Source organism: Lissotriton helveticus, chromosome 2_1, assembly GCF_964261635.1.
Source record: "Lissotriton helveticus chromosome 2_1, aLisHel1.1, whole genome shotgun sequence".
In the NCBI taxonomy this organism is placed as follows: domain Eukaryota; kingdom Metazoa; phylum Chordata; class Amphibia; order Caudata; family Salamandridae; genus Lissotriton; species Lissotriton helveticus.
The window spans coordinates 1,019,189,475-1,019,206,829 of record NC_136059.1 but is presented as its reverse complement, the minus strand read 5'-3'; positions in this window follow the sequence as shown (position 1 = coordinate 1,019,206,829).

Below are 17,355 nucleotides of genomic sequence, written 5' to 3'. Positions count from 1 at the left end.
TCGACCTTTTTGATACTCTCGCTAATTGGTAATAATAATGACCTAAGCAGGAATTCCAGGTTACCAAGTGGGGCAACCGAAAGGGGGACATTAGCAATATTATTTCCTAGGTCATTTATCAAAGCGGGGGCCAAGCTTTCCTGTACCGTAGGTTTGGAGTGTAGTTCATCCACTAGCATCACAGTCGGTATTAAGGGTTTTGATGACCTCCCAAAATCAGAATGAGGGATTTTAGATTTATATTTGCCCTGGGCTCCCTTCGACTTTCTCCTACGTTTGTTAGGGGGGGGCCCATGTACTACTTGTGCTCCTTGTACGGTGGCTGGCTTAGATATAGCTTTCCTAGCTTTCGGAGCTAGGAGGGGTTGAGAGACTAGATCAATAGTCACCCTACTAGGGCTTGGGCTGATAGCTGGAATTAAACTCGTGGGTAGAACAGATGGGGAGATCATACCATCCCTCAACAAGAATGGGACATCATCTGTTGAGGTCGACTCTTCACTAGGCGTGGTGGAATATTCTCCAAGGGGTCTGTTTTTCAGGTTATCTATAGAGCGTCTCCGCTCTGCCCTTAGCCGAGTTAAGGTACTCTCCTTGTCCCCATCCCCCACAGCCCGGGGAAAATAGTTCTCTAAAGTCCTATTTTTAGCTCCTCCCTGCTTCATCGGGGTACCCTCCCTTACCGGGGACGGCATTTCAAAAGATGTTTAATAATAGTCCCTAAGGAGATATGGCAGCAAATTGGACCAGGGTTCAAGTAACCAAATCAAGAGAGTAGGCCCAGCCCGGCCTACTCCGGCCTATGACGGCCTTAGACGGTCCCGCCCTTGTCCCGGGCTTCTCCCGGGCACGCTCCCGCGCGCTCCCGCGCAGCGGCTCCTACCACTCTTATTATGGGGAGGAGGTGCTCAGGGGCGGGACAAACAGGGAGAGCGACCAGGTGCAGGTGATGACAGCGCAGGGACTCCTGGGCAATGGAGTCCCTGTACCTCACCTGGCGCTCGCAGCCCTGTTGTCCGCCTCCAGTCCAGAGAGTTGGTCCACAGAAAAGCGAAGCAGCCGCCCAGGCACAGGGGCGAAGCGGGACCCGCGCAGCGGGTACCGCGAGGTCTCCAGGAAAGAGGAAGCAGTCTCGGAGGGCACACCGACACGCAGAGGGCTCTCCCGCCTCCAGCCAGCAAACAGCAAGTGTCTCCCACTGACCGTTAGTTCACAAGCACCTTTAACTCGGCGCTCAGGGGCGGGACAAACAGGGAGAGCGACCAGGTGCAGGTGATGACAGCACAGGGACTCCTGGGCAATGGAGTCCCTGTACCTCACCTGGCACTCGCAGCCCTGTTGTCCGCCTCCAGTCCAGAGAGTTGGTCCACAGAAAAGCGAAGCAGCCGCCCAGGCACAGGGGCGAAGCGGGACCTGCGCAGCGGGTACCGCGAGGTCTCCAGGAAAGAGGAAGCCGTCTCGGAGGGCACACCGACACGCAGAGGGCTCTCCCGCCTCCAGCCAGCAAACAGCAAGTGTCTCCCACTGACCGTTAGTTCACAAGCACCTTTAACTCGGCGCTCAGGGGCGGGACAAACAGGGAGAGCGACCAGGTGCAGGTGATGACAGCGCAGGGACTCCTGGGCAATGGAGTCCCTGTACCTCACCTGGCGCTCGCAGCCCTGTTGTCCGCCTCCAGTCCAGAGAGTTGGTCCACAGAAAAGCGAAGCAGCCGCCCAGGCACAGGGGCGAAGCGGGACCCGCGCAGCGGGTACCGCGAGGTCTCCAGGAAAGAGGAAGCAGTCTCGGAGGGCACACCGACACGCAGAGGGCTCTCCCGCCTCCAGCCAGCAAACAGCAAGTGTCTCCCACTGACCGTTAGTTCACAAGCACCTTTAACTCGGCGCTCAGGGGCGGGACAAACAGGGAGAGCGACCAGGTGCAGGTGATGACAGCGCAGGGACTCCTGGGCAATGGAGTCCCTGTACCTCACCTGGCGCTCGCAGCCCTGTTGTCCGCCTCCAGTCCAGAGAGTTGGTCCACAGAAAAGCGAAGCAGCCGCCCAGGCACAGGGGCGAAGCGGGACCCGCGCAGCGGGTACCGCGAGGTCTCCAGGAAAGAGGAAGCAGTCTCGGAGGGCACACCGACACACAGAGGGCTCTCCCGCCTCCAGCCAGCAAACAGCAAGTGTCTCCCACTGACCGTTAGTTCACAAGCACCTTTAACTCGGCGCTCAGGGGCGGGACAAACAGGGAGAGCGACCAGGTGCAGGTGATGACAGCGCAGTGACTCCTGGGCAATGGAGTCCCTGTACCTCACCTGGCGCTCGCAGCCCTGTTGTCCGCCTCCAGTCCAGAGAGTTGGTCCACAGAAAAGCGAAGCAGCCGCCCAGGCACAGGGGCGAAGCGGGACCCGCGCAGCGGGTACCGCGAGGTCTCCAGGAAAGAGGAAGCAGTCTCGGAGGGCACACCGACACGCAGAGGGCTCTCCCGCCTCCAGCCAGCAAACAGCAAGTGTCTCCCACTGACCGTTAGTTCACAAGCACCTTTAACTCGGCGCTCAGGGGCGGGACAAACAGGGAGAGCGACCAGGTGCAGGTGATGACAGCACAGGGACTCCTGGGCAATGGAGTCCCTGTACCTCACCTGGCGCTCGCAGCCCTGTTGTCCGCCTCCAGTCCAGAGAGTTGGTCCACAGAAAAGCGAAGCAGCCGCCCAGGCACAGGGGCGAAGCGGGACCTGCGCAGCGGGTACCGCGAGGTCTCCAGGAAAGAGGAAGCCGTCTCGGAGGGCACACCGACACGCAGAGGGCTCTCCCGCCTCCAGCCAGCAAACAGCAAGTGTCTCCCACTGACCGTTAGTTCACAAGCACCTTTAACTCGGCGCTCAGGGGCGGGACAAACAGGGAGAGCGACCAGGTGCAGGTGATGACAGCGCAGAGACTCCTGGGCAATGGAGTCCCTGTACCTCACCTGGCGCTCGCAGCCCTGTTGTCCGCCTCCAGTCCAGAGAGTTGGTCCACAGAAAAGCGAAGCAGCCGCCCAGGCACAGGGGCGAAGCGGGACCCGCGCAGTCTCCAGGAAAGAGGAAGCAGTCTCGGAGGGCACACCGACACGCAGAGGGCTCTCCCGCCTCCAGCCAGCAAACAGCAAGTGTCTCCCACTGACCGTTAGTTCACAAGCACCTTTAACTCGGCGCTCAGGGGCGGGACAAACAGGGAGAGCGACCAGGTGCAGGTGATGACAGCGCAGGGACTCCTGGGCAATGGAGTCCCTGTACCTCACCTGGCGCTCGCAGCCCTGTTGTCCGCCTCCAGTCCAGAGAGTTGGTCCACAGAAAAGCGAAGCAGCCGCCCAGGCACAGGGTCGAAGCGGGACCCGCGCAGCGGGTACCGCGAGGTCTCCAGGAAAGAGGAAGCAGTCTCGGAGGGCACACCGACACGCAGAGGGCTCTCCCGCCTCCAGCCAGCAAACAGCAAGTGTCTCCTTTATGATGAAAGGCGTATAAAAATGTGTGGGCATTCTACATGTTGAGAAAAGAAAATCATATATAATGGTGCATGTAGTTTAACAACTCTTCTGGTATGTATTTAGATATCCTCAGAGAGCATTAGGCAGACTCGGGATTGTAAATAGAGGCACAATGAGGCAAACTGATTTGCTCAAGGTCAACCAATTTTATGAAATGAGGAAGTCAGTAACATTTGCATTGAGAAATCTGTGCGAAAACAAGCATTTGCTTTCGTCTGAAATAAATGCACATTGGTCCATTGGCCAGATGGTGCAAATGTAGTTATTGTACTTGTTGGTCAGATCAAATGTTGCTGCAAAATTAAACTGCGCCTGTGCAAAACCTATGTAATCTAACTCCGGTTGTCTGATCCTATGCTTACCAACGTAATCGCTGGACCATAATAAGGCATATGTGATGTAACAGTGGCCTCTTATAAGGGTATTTTAGGGGGGTATAATGGTATGTATCTAAGGACTGCCTAAGGACAGATTAGGCACTAAAGCGCCACACTTGTTATATACTTGGCTTCAGACTGGTCAGAAGACCTGGAGAAGCTGCCTCTACCATAGACGCTGGATTCCTTCATCTCCCAACGGAGTCAATGAAAAAATTTGAAAACCTGGTTGTTTCAGTGAGGGGGGCTGGCGGGGTGTCTGTTCATGGTTCTAGCGCCGAGACACCATTTTGGTATTCGTGCGCTTTATAAATTTCATTATCATTATCATTATCAATGCTCAGAGGGGCTGTTGAGTATGTCCATTGTACAGAAAAAGGAGTCAAATGTGCCCGTACTGCCCCAGTCTTCTTCTATGAAGAGCAGATCATATGACTGGAGGAGAGCTCACTGGATGGACCACAAATCTAGGAAAGTTCCTGACTTCGTGGAAAACCTGAAAACCTAGAACAGCTAGGACTTCCCTAGTGCGGTGCATGGATGGAGAGCGAGAAGTAGCTGCTTGCTCTGTGAGCCATCTGGAGCAAGGTGTCTAGTAACTTCATGGAACACTTCCACAACAGAAGATCAATATACCATGAAGTCAGGTGGTCTGCTGACTTCACTGCAATCTTCCTGAAAAGAGGTAGGAGCTCGGGGGAGCGTATCAAACCTCTGTGGGATTGAAAAACCTACTTTTACCTGGCAATGGCTGTTGCTGCTGACAGTCAACCTGGTAAATGAAAGGTTTATGAAGACACTGCGACCGGGGATTCATCATCTTCTGTTGATAGTGCATCTGGAATGAAAATTGAACAGAGCATTTGAGGGGTACCCCCTGAGGACAGACCTCAGAAACAGCTAATTTTTCCAAGCACCTGGCACTTTTAAGTGATTGGATCCCAGAGACCACCAATCATTCACCGGATGGTGTACTATTCCCAGTCGGTAATTCTATGGAATATCATCAGAAACATCTGATGTGTCTCTTTGAGGAAGAAAGTTTTTTGTGTTCTCCCTGCTGCCACAGTGGGCCCGGAGAGAATTGTATAACTGCTTACCTCAGTCTAGTGAGGACTGGCCAACCCACTTTGTGAGGTTCCCAAGAAACATTTAGAATCTGCATCAGGGACATGTCAAGTTGTTCCCTAGTCCCTAAGCCTCTGACACTGCAGTACTTGTTAAACATTTATACACTGTCATGTCTCCAGCACGACCCTGGACCTTACTCCTAATTGTTTATGTCCCATTTAGCCTTTAACACCTGCTGGAAAAGTCCCACTTAAACCAATCTCCCCTAGTGCCCTCCATGAGATGAGGCAGGTTCATACACATTGAAGAATTCTTCATTCCTTCTTTTGACCTTTCTTGGCCTGCGATAAGCAGCATTTCCGGACCTCTGAGTCACCCTGGACTTCCCCTTTTCACTGGGCTGAGGACCAACCCTCTCCTATAACCCCTCACCCCCTTCAAGGGACTCAGGCAATGCAGGTAGCCACGAAATGTAAAACTATGATTCGACTTCATGAGTCAGTGACTGCCTACTTTTTAATAGGGGTCTCAAATGTGATGATAGATATACTCTTAATTTTTCAAAATAATTCACTCCAGAGGAGGTACATTGTGAGAGGTTGGCCTGGCATATGCTGTCCACTATTCTAGTGGGCACCTTGCACCAGTCCAAACAAGCCTTATTGATGATAGGCTTAAGACAACCTTTATTGAAAGCTATCCTAGTGGTAGCTATGGAGAGCAGCCTTCAGGCTAAGTCTTGAAGGAGTGATTGCAACTCCTAGCGGGTAGAGCAGATGAGAGGACGGTATAGATGGCTTTGATGCACGGGAGAGGTGCAGATGGGGCACTGCCATACATAGTGCGACACACTGCGGCAATCTGGCAGCGCTTCGTGGAAAAAATCTTATGGAGGGCCCCCTTTCACAGGGAGCTGCCGGTTTGGATCCTGGCCCCAGTGGTGGCCATGGAAGAATATATGCCCTTCCGAGAGTGGAGAACAGGTGGTTTCGAGTTATTGGCTGACCTTTACCCGGATGATACGTTTCTGTCCATCGAGCGGGCAACGGAGACCTTCGGACTCAGTGGGGGCCAATATCTACACTATAGGGGCCTTCAAGAAATGGCACGGGATACCTGGCCACAGTTCCCTGAGGCACCCCCGACGTCCCATACCCTCAATATTATCCTCTCCTGTGGTAGGGGTAGGAGGCTGATAACCTTATTGTATTCGGCCATGAGGCAGGACTCCACCCTGCCGGTCCCTCCGGCCTGGGCGGCCTGGGAGACTGACCTGGGGTTTGTTTTGGGACCGGAGCAGCGCAAACACATAGGCACTCTTACCTGAAAGGTGTCGTGTAATGCAAGGTTTAAATTGACTAATTTTAACTTTATGCACCGCACATATGTGACCCCGGTCACCCTGAGACGTATTTCCCCGGAAAAAAGGGACGATTGCCCTAGATGTGGTGCGGCGGGAGCGGCCTTCCTCCATCTGGCTTGGGATTGCCCGTTAGTTAAAGCCTTCTGGCAGTCAGTGGTGGAGCACATTCGTACAGTTACCGATCTCCGGATGGAGATGACTCCCCTTCATTGCTTGTTGGCCTTGGTCCCCAAACCCAAGAAATGTAATCTGTCATACAAAATGTTACAACTGCTTTTGGTGTTGGCGAGGAGAAGGGTAGCGATTACATGGATGGGACAGAGGGCCCCGGAGGTGTCGCAGTGGCTTAGAGATGTGGGGGAATGGTCCCTAGCTGAAGAAACATTCATGCAGCGCGTGCGTAGGGATGAGAAGCTAGAAGAAGACCTGCTTGCGTGGAGAATGATGCGTGTGGTGGGAGCGCCCGCTGAGGATTCGGATGGCACGAGTGCGGAGTTGTTCACCCCTGAAGATACAGGGTCTGAAAGTGAGGGTGGAGGGGAAGGGGAGGGTGGGCATTGATTTGGGGTAGGGCCTGGCCGGCCACGCACGTATATGTTCCATCATGGAGATGTTGTGTTTTGATCCCTGAAGGTTTTCTTTCTTATTCTCGTCAATCATTGCTGTCTTATCTGCCCCTGGGAGTGCCATAATGAGGTGAACGAACTGTATACACATTTCTTTTATTAATTGATGCCAAATTTTGGGGGGGGTTTCTATCGGGGAGTTGGGGGGTAACCTAAATTAAAGAAAAATAAAAAGCGGATCAGAATATCCTGCCGTACAGATGCATTGCTATGTTCTCCATCAGTTCTGACACGTTACCACCTACCGCCGCCCGGCCTTCTGGATGTGGGCTGATGGACTGTGTGAAGCTTACCTGTAGCCCTGCAGAGTATAGTTATTACTAATGGAACTGTCGGCACGTTTGTTTGTATGCTATATGAATCTGCGACAAAAATAAAGTTAAAAAAAAAAAAGTCTTGAAGGAGTGTGAAAGTGTCCGGTGTGATCCAAGCCTGGATCCAAGATGTGAAGAACCTGAAAGCAGAGGGGACAGAGTCTAGGTCACATGCCAGTGACCAGGGGCTTGGTAGACGAATGCCCACCAATGTCGGGTGTTTCAGGTGTTAAGAGGTTAAGCTTGACTCTGCAGCCACGAGGACCAGGAGGCGTCGACGACAACCAGGAGGAGCTGGATTCGAGCTGTACCACAAAGGATGTTGAGTGCTGCGGTGTCAGAGCCTGGATTGTACCCCAACAAGCTTTGGCAACAGCAACACATGCAGAAAGAGAAAAGATGCTTTGGTATGGACCAGCAAGGTCCAGGGGACTCCCCAAGTGGTGGAGAATCAGGGCACGTCTGGAGCAACCAGGGAAACCCAAGGAAAGTCAAAGTTTCCTTCTCATGGACCCACCAGTCGACGGACCAGGGATCGCACAGGTACCTCGAGCGAAAACACAAAGGGCTGGCTCACTGAACACTCGTGGAGTGTAGGCCAGCAATGTTCAGTGCAAAAGGGGCTTGGGGTCTGGGCTACAAGTAATAATAATAATAATCCACATTTGTAAAGCGCAAACAATCACCCGTAAGGGTCTCCAGGCACAGATTAAGCAAGCTATTGCCCAGAGTCACATGATGCTGAGCTAATCTGCCACTGGCGCTGGGGATCAAACCGTGATCTCCAGATTCCAGTGTCAGTCGCCCTGCCCGCTGCGCCAGCCTCAAGGGACTTCAAGAAGCTGATGCCCTTGCAAATGTGCACTTTGTCCAGGGGTTCCAGTTCCACGGTACCCACGAGAGCTACGGGTCGCAGCTTTGCTGGGGACTTGGGTCAGCCTCTGGGAAGTCTGGAAATCCACCTCCTGTGTTGCAAATACTTCGGAGTCCGGTGGGTGCTTCGGAGATGCAAACCGGTCAGATGTGTCTTTGGTGCCTGCCAAACAGGGGAGTTTCTTCTTTACTCCAAGGGAGATTCTTCAGTCATCCAGCATCGTACAGATCGTCGAAGTTCCAGGATTCAGTATCAGAGTTTCGTCCAGGTGTAATCTAAAGTCCTGTTGCCAGGGGTTCCTATCTTATACCCAAAGAGGGGGTGGGACAAACTCTGGGGACCCACCTATGGGAGGGTCTGGAAAGGGGGGTGGCTAAACTCATTTCCTTTGTCCTTTGTCCAGTTTAGCCCCAGAGCAGAGGCTGGTAGCCCCTGCAACCGGGTTGAACTGGGCTATGCACAGGGGCACCAAATGTGACCCCAGTGCTGACTTCAAAGCACTCTTGGAGTGCACCCACCCAGCCCCAATACACTAAAGCCTGTCTGGGAGTTGGTGACACCTCACTGTGACAGGAAACCTATTGTCCAGGCCTCCCCTGCCGGAGTTTCATCCAGCAGCAGGAGGCCAGACTTGTGTCTGTGGCATCCATTTTGTGATGCCAGGGTTCTTTCAAACTGATACCGGGTGTACCGGTGTGTACATGTCTCTCCCTCTAGAAGGGTGGAATCATACCCTCAGCGCCAGAACTGGCGGGGGAGCATGATTCCAAAGTGTTTGACACCAAACACAACATGTTTCCTTGCAGCCATTCCAAAGTTAGCATTTACTGCGAGGTTATAATGCACTTGAGTATATGGTCTGGCTGCATCACAAAACAACCCCGGACAATAGATTCCGAAGGCTGCAGAGGGGCCCTGCTCATGCATGGGCACCCTCTCACACAAAACCCAGCACCCTGCCTTCAGGATTGATAAGGCCTGCCGTAGTGTTGACTACTAATACATGCTGCAGCCCCTGGTAGGCCTCTGATGTACTTATGCCCTGGGTACATGGTGTGCCATTTACTAGGGACTTATAAGGGTACCCCAGTAACCAAACTGGAGTATACCTAAAGTACTTTGAATCATTTTAGAGAGGAAGCAGCTAGGTTGGGGTCCCTGATAGCAGGGCCCTAGCCAGACTAAAGTAAAACAGTGAAACATCAGCAAAAAGTTGGGGTAACTATAAAAAGCAGATCCTACTCTCCTACATACATGAGTACCTGTTCACCATTGTGGGCCTGTGAATAGTTCATCATACCATAGCACTAAAATGTGCCTCCCCAACAGCAGGAGACAATAAATCCTGTTTATTTGATCCATACATACTTTCACCTTTTGGTTTGTCTTACATTACTTTGTAAAAAAATTAGGTTAAAAAGCAAATTGTGACTTGCACACCATATTAGAATTGCACATTAGAAGGCATTTAAATCTTGCAGAAATGTTTTATTTTTCAGATAGAAACATAACATGTAGGAAAATATGTCTGCTTTAAAGAATCACTTTAGAATGCATTTTAGCCCTGCTAAAAGAATGTATAAGTAAATAACACGCAGGGAAATGTAGCTTTCTTTAAATGTATAGGAAAAATAACGTGAAGGAAATACAATTGAGTAGACTGTCATTCTCAATGTGCTTCTGTAACTGGGTCGGAACCATATTTTCTTTTGACTCTCGCTCACAATTAAATAGACATTTATTTAGAATTTTGCCTAGCACCAGCATCCTACTAAAGAATGTGCTGACTTCTACATTATGTTCTTTTGCTCCGTCATACCATATTAGATCAGCTTGCCATAACAATGAACTTTGCTGTAAATTCATAATTAATAGACTGTCAGAATGAAGAATAATTTTGATATATTTTATGTATGCTTAAACAGAACATTGTCTATAGATGTGTTTCATTGCATTTGACTTGTCCTTTGTATTCACAACTGGACATTGAATTCATCTATTAGCTTAGGTGAGAAGGTTCTCATGAGAACTTTCCTCCATGTTTCAAAAGTTGCAACACTTCTTCAACTATGTACCGGCATGAATATTTACAGAGGAAATCGAGAGGAGAAGCAACAAGTGCTGACAACACCATCGAATGAGCAGTTTCCATTGGATGAGAGCATCCTACACCCACTAATTTACATTACATTATTGTGTGATTTTATATTATATTTGAGTGATCCTAGTTAGAGAGAGAAGTTGAGTTTTGTCCTTAGTCCTCACCTTGCTCATCATTGCTAAAAGCTATTGCTGACGGTGACTTTACCTTCCTTTATCCTGATTCCTTTTGATCAGTGCTGCTGCAACAATCATTCTCTCTATCACTGATAAAATGTAACTGTTGCTACTGCAACTATGGTAACTCGGCTGAGTTTCCAGATCAACTCTTCATCTGAATTTCAAGACTTTGTCTATGCTCCAAAAATATTGCTCTATTTTTAGAAAGAACTCTTCCTGGGTTCCTTAATTAAGAGATGTTACGCTCCATTAGCTAGTTAGTGACAAATCTCCTTTAAAGATCACTTAGGGGTCTATTAGGATGGCAGACGGATGACCGCTGCCGGGCAGGCGGTAGCAACCGCTGGAACGATTGCAACCTGGAAAACCGCTGGTCCCATTAGCATGACGGTGACGACCGCAGCGGTGAGATTTTCTTCCTGCCACTTTTCCACCAGTGACAGTCCGCACGCCTGCCTAGCGGGTAGAACTGTACCGCCACAATGGTGCCGGTGCAGGGCCAGGCTCCGCTGGCATGATTAGGATGCCGGCGGTAGCCAGCCTTTCCGCGGCGGTGGGACTGCGATGAAAAGGCATGCAGAGAATGTCTCCGGGGACCCATTGTGGACCCCAATGTGTTGTGGGGGTTGTGGGTGCTCTGGGGGTACCCATGGTACCCCCCTACAAGTCCCTGTACCAGCTGGCAGGCACCGCAGTGCAGGGACATGCAGGACATGCTTTTTCGGACATCACAGCAGTGCGGCTGGTAGCAGCAATTGCTGCAATGGTAAATGCCATGATCCGACCACCGCAGTCAGATTTTGACTGTGGAGAATACTAATTGGACCAGCGGTTCCCGCGGTCCTAGCGGGCGGTGTTTACCCACTATCATGGCGGTCGGAGTGATTTTCTGCCTGCCACTTTTCCGCCGGTAGCAGTCCGCACGCCTGCCTAGCGGGCTGAACTGGACCTCCACAATGGTGCCAGTGCAGGGCCAGGCTCCACTCGCATGATTATGATGCCAACGGTAGCCAGCCTTTCTGCAGCGGTGATGCCCTGTACTTTTGTTCCTTGCTCCATTTGCAACGCAGTGGCAAAGGTCCAGCCAACCTGTCAACCACTATCTGGATTTTGAGGGTCCAAGCAGTAAGTTGGGGTGTTTGGTTTAATACTCTATTTTTGCCAATCCTTGGGCGCTAACTACTGCTTTACTTTCTGGTGTTTCGTTTGTTTTATCTCCAGCTGTAGGAACACATCTTTTGAGTAATGACGTACACTGCCATGCACATTAAACACCAAGATGGAGACACTGTCAATACTTATACGGACCCAGAGGGCCGCAAAAAGAAACCCGGAGCAGCGTTCACACAGCGAACGGCCAAGAGCTCCAAAATCGAGGATTCACTGAACAAAACACTGAAGGAGAGTATCTGCAGGAAAGCTGGGCGCAACGCTGGGGGACACAGAAGCAAACTTTGGACGAGCACTGAGGCCCAGGAGACCGCAGGGCCAACACCGTGTCCGAGGCTCCGCCCCCTTTTCACCGGGGCTTTGAAAACAGATCGCGCCTCCCGCTTCGCGGGAGACGCTGCGCCAGGAAAGCTGGGCGCAACGCTGGGGGCACAGAAACGACCTTTGGACGAGCACTGAGGCCCAGGAGACTGCAGGGCCAACTCCGTGTCCGAGGCTCCGCCCCCTTTTCACCGGGGCTTTGAAAACAGCTCGCGCCTCCCGCTTCGCCAGGAAAGCTGGGCGCAACACTGGGGGACACAGAAGCGAACTTTGGACGAGCACTGAGGCCCAGGAGACCGCAGGGCCAACACCGTGTCCGAGGCTCCGCCCCCTTTTCACCGGGGCTTTGAAAACAGCTCGCGCCTCCCGCTTCGCCAGAAAAGCTGGGCGCAACGCTAGGGGACACAGAAGCGAACTTTGGACGAGCACTGAGGCCCAGGAGACCGCAGGGCCAACACCGTGTCCGAGGCTCCGCCCCCGTATCGTCACTTCCTTATTGGTAACACTCGTCTCCCGCATCGCGGGACGCACGCGGGCGGCGCCGGGCGCATCCGGGGACGACCTGGGACGGGACGGGCCACATCCCTAACATCGTCCCCAAGAACAGGATCATCGCCAGCAGTAAAAACTGTAAGAGGAACTTCTTATTGTACCGTGACTGCTGTACCTTAGGGGCTATATATTGCATCCTCTGATAAAACGATCCCCCGTATACCCTAGTAAAATGGGGAAACGAAAATCGATGGAGGGGGGGAATGGGGCAGGTAATGCACCGAAACTTCACAAGAAGAAGAGAGCATCTAAAAAGGCATCGCGGGACGCGCGCGGGCGGCGCCGGGCGCGTCCGGGGACGACCTGGGACGGGACGGGCCACATCCCTAACATCGTCCCCAAGAACAGGATCATCGCCAGCAGTAAAAACTGTAAGAGGAACTTCTTATTGTACCGTGACTGCTGTACCTTAGGGGCTATATATTGCATCCTCTGATAAAACGATCCCCCGTATACCCTAGTAAAATGGGGCTCCGCTGGCATGATTAGGATGCCGGCGGTAGCCAGCCTTTCCGCGGCGGTGGGACTGCGATGAAAAGGCATGCAGAGAATGTCTCCGGGGACCCATTGTGGACCCCAATGTGTTGTGGGGGTTGTGGGTGCTCTGGGGGTACCCATGGTACCCCCCTACAAGTCCCTGTACCAGCTGGCAGGCACCGCAGTGCAGGGACATGCAGGACATGCTTTTTCGGACATCACAGCAGTGCGGCTGGTAGCAGCAATTGCTGCAATGGTAAATGCCATGATCCGACCACCGCAGTCAGATTTTGACTGTGGAGAATACTAATTGGACCAGCGGTTCCCGCGGTCCTAGCGGGCGGTGTTTACCCACTATCATGGCGGTCGGAGTGATTTTCTGCCTGCCACTTTTCCGCCGGTAGCAGTCCGCACGCCTGCCTAGCGGGCTGAACTGGACCTCCACAATGGTGCCAGTGCAGGGCCAGGCTCCACTCGCATGATTATGATGCCAACGGTAGCCAGCCTTTCTGCAGCGGTGATGCCCTGTACTTTTGTTCCTTGCTCCATTTGCAACGCAGTGGCAAAGGTCCAGCCAACCTGTCAACCACTATCTGGATTTTGAGGGTCCAAGCAGTAAGTTGGGGTGTTTGGTTTAATACTCTATTTTTGCCAATCCTTGGGCGCTAACTACTTGCTCTACTTTCTGCTTTACTTTCTGGTGTTTCGTTTGTTTTATCTCCAGCTGTAGGAACACATCTTTTGAGTAATGACGTACACTGCCATGCACATTAAACACCAAGATGGAGACACTGTCAATACTTATACGGACCCAGAGGGCCGCAAAAAGAAACCCGGAGCAGCGTTCACACAGCGAACGGCCAAGAGCTCCAAAATCGAGGATTCACTGAACAAAACACTGAAGGAGAGTATCTGCAGGAAAGCTGGGCGCAACGCTGGGGGACACAGAAGCGAACTTTGGACGAGCACTGAGGCCCAGGAGACCGCAGGGCCAACACCGTGTCCGAGGCTCCGCCCCCTTTTCACCGGGGCTTTGAAAACAGATCGCGCCTCCCGCTTCGCGGGAGACGCTGCGCCAGGAAAGCTGGGCGCAACGCTGGGGGCACAGAAACGACCTTTGGACGAGCACTGAGGCCCAGGAGACTGCAGGGCCAACTCCGTGTCCGAGGCTCCGCCCCCTTTTCACCGGGGCTTTGAAAACAGCTCGCGCCTCCCGCTTCGCCAGGAAAGCTGGGCGCAACACTGGGGGACACAGAAGCGAACTTTGGACGAGCACTGAGGCCCAGGAGACCGCAGGGCCAACACCGTGTCCGAGGCTCCGCCCCCTTTTCACCGGGGCTTTGAAAACAGCTCGCGCCTCCCGCTTCGCCAGAAAAGCTGGGCGCAACGCTAGGGGACACAGAAGCGAACTTTGGACGAGCACTGAGGCCCAGGAGACCGCAGGGCCAACACCGTGTCCGAGGCTCCGCCCCCGTATCGTCACTTCCTTATTGGTAACACTCGTCTCCCGCATCGCGGGACGCACGCGGGCGGCGCCGGGCGCATCCGGGGACGACCTGGGACGGGACGGGCCACATCCCTAACATCGTCCCCAAGAACAGGATCATCGCCAGCAGTAAAAACTGTAAGAGGAACTTCTTATTGTACCGTGACTGCTGTACCTTAGGGGCTATATATTGCATCCTCTGATAAAACGATCCCCCGTATACCCTAGTAAAATGGGGAAACGAAAATCGATGGAGGGGGGGAATGGGGCAGGTAATGCACCGAAACTTCACAAGAAGAAGAGAGCATCTAAAAAGGCATCGCGGGACGCGCGCGGGCGGCGCCGGGCGCGTCCGGGGACGACCTGGGACGGGACGGGCCACATCCCTAACATCGTCCCCAAGAACAGGATCATCGCCAGCAGTAAAAACTGTAAGAGGAACTTCTTATTGTACCGTGACTGCTGTACCTTAGGGGCTATATATTGCATCCTCTGATAAAACGATCCCCCGTATACCCTAGTAAAATGGGGAAACGAAAATCGATGGAGGGGGGGAATGGGGCAGGTAATGCACCAAAACTTCACAAGAAGAAGAGAGCATCTAAAAAGGCATTCCAAGCTGCTGACAGTGATGTTATGGACCGTATCGACACCCTTGTGAACGAGTGTAGAGAGATCCTTGACGCTGAGCACATAGAGAACTTTGACACCGACAATGCTGGGGTCACTTTGAATCTACCAAATGCTCAAAACGATCACCCTAAAATACCTGCTTGTTTAAGGCAAAAAGGAAATGTAAACCCAAGACAAGTATGACAAACTCAATTGAGGATTGTATAAATGTATCAAGTGTCTCTGTTAGTGCAGCAGGCAGGATTACTCCCCCTGACTCTGAGAGGGAGACTGAGCCATTAATCTCAGCCCCGCAGGTTCTTACGGGAAATAGGTTTGCAGTTCTAGCTGAGGTCTATGAAGAGACCCCCTCTCACTCTAGCGATAATAGTAGTAGCGACAAGCCATTGCCCTTGGACGTTAACACTCTGTCCAATTTAGTGATTCTACTAAGGGATGAAATAGAGGCCTTGAGGACAATAATCGTAAATTTAACCTCCATGATCACTGACAAATATGAAGGTGTACCAAAAATAGTAGGCAAAGTGGTACCGCCAGTATATAATTCACCCCAAATTCGGAGTTATGCCCCAAGCAAAGCTCCTGATGCTAAAACCCCGAACCAATTAAATATCCAGAGACAGGGGAAAATAGTAGGACCAAACCCCGAATCCCTAGCCACAAAACTGAGGAAGACTGACGAGCCTTCCAGAGATCCTAAAGGAGGGGGGAGCAGCCAAACAAGAGGTCAAAATGCTAATGGGCCAGCTGGTCCCCAGTTATACTCAGCCAAAGTCTCCAAGGGTCTACCAACTTTGGGGACAAATAACTTCGGTCTCAAACCAAACAGCCTCCTTAATAAAGCATACTTGGCCAAAAATAAAATATACATGAGAAATGTTCCAAAGTTAACGAAGGGAAAGTTTGGTAACAGCGAGCACCCGGATTCTCTAACGAACAAAGCCATTCATTGGCTACGCCATGTTAGAGGATGCCGTTCGGTGATTAGGGAGGATATTGTAGAGGCGAAGAGATTGAGTTCTCCAAATCTTGTAGGTGACTCTATAGAGCTAACTTTGAAATCCCCAACCCTTGCAGAAAACCTCTTTGCATTGGAGTTTAGAAGCAGTGCTCCATCTTCTTCTCAGATACAGCTAAGGAAAACATGCCCTCATAACTTGGTGTTCACTGCTGCATCCCCAGAAAGACTAGGTGGTAGATCTAACTCTGGGCTAGACAATAACGACTGACAATCACTGGTCTCACTGACAGAAGGCAGTGCGGACCGGATGGGAGTCAACGAAAGGGAGGGTATGCCTAGTCTGAGAAGAAATGACTCACTTAGACCTGAAGAGTGTTATCTCACCACCATAGTAAATCGTAATACTGAATCGGTTATTGGGAGTGGGGCTGATAATGTTCCTGTTCAACATCAAGGTCTGCCAAAGGAAACGGAACAAGATCCGCCTCTGATGAACAATGAGATCTCTTTATTGAAGCCACCAGCTGGTACCATGGACAATGTGGGCAAACTATTCTCATGGAACATTGCTGGGTTGGGTTCAAAACTGGATTCTGGCGATTGGCTTTCCTTTATCAATTCTTATTACTTATGTATATTCCAGGAGACATGGTTATGTGATCCAGCCTTTGCACAGGGATACCTGAATTACACTGTGCCGGCACTAAAGGGTCCGAAGGGGAGACCTATGGGTGGTTTAACCATTTGGGTCCGACAGACTCTAAAAATAGCTGTCAAAGTAATAGATACCTCCCACAGAGATATACAACTAATCAGAATGAGCTCTACTACTCTGGGGTTGCTTGACATTTACAATGTTTATGTAAGGAGTAACAGGGGTGGGAGGTCAGAGGTTTTAGCGGCCTTGAGTTCTCTCCTTGACACTCATTCACAAGATCATAAAGTTGTCATTGCAGGTGATTTTAACAGAACATTTGAGCCCCTAGCCATAGACGATGATTTTCTTGGGGACGAAGAAGATATGCAATGGGGAGTCCCTAAACTAGAGTTGAACCCTGTTGTACGCTGGACCGAGGATGTCATTAGTTTGAATGGCTTATGCTACGAAAAAGGCTTAAGAGCGTTAAATGGGAGGACTGTGAGTGACAAAATTGGGTCTAGTACATTCGGCAATGGGCGCCACAAAAGCAGAATTGACTATGTCTTATGTAGTCTTGAACTATGGCTGTTGGTCTGTGACATGGAGGTTGTCTGGAGGTGCGAGAGTGACCACAACCCTCTGTGCACAGAGCACAAATGGTGGACTTCTGTCAATGGGCCCTCAGGCTCTATTTTCCATTTC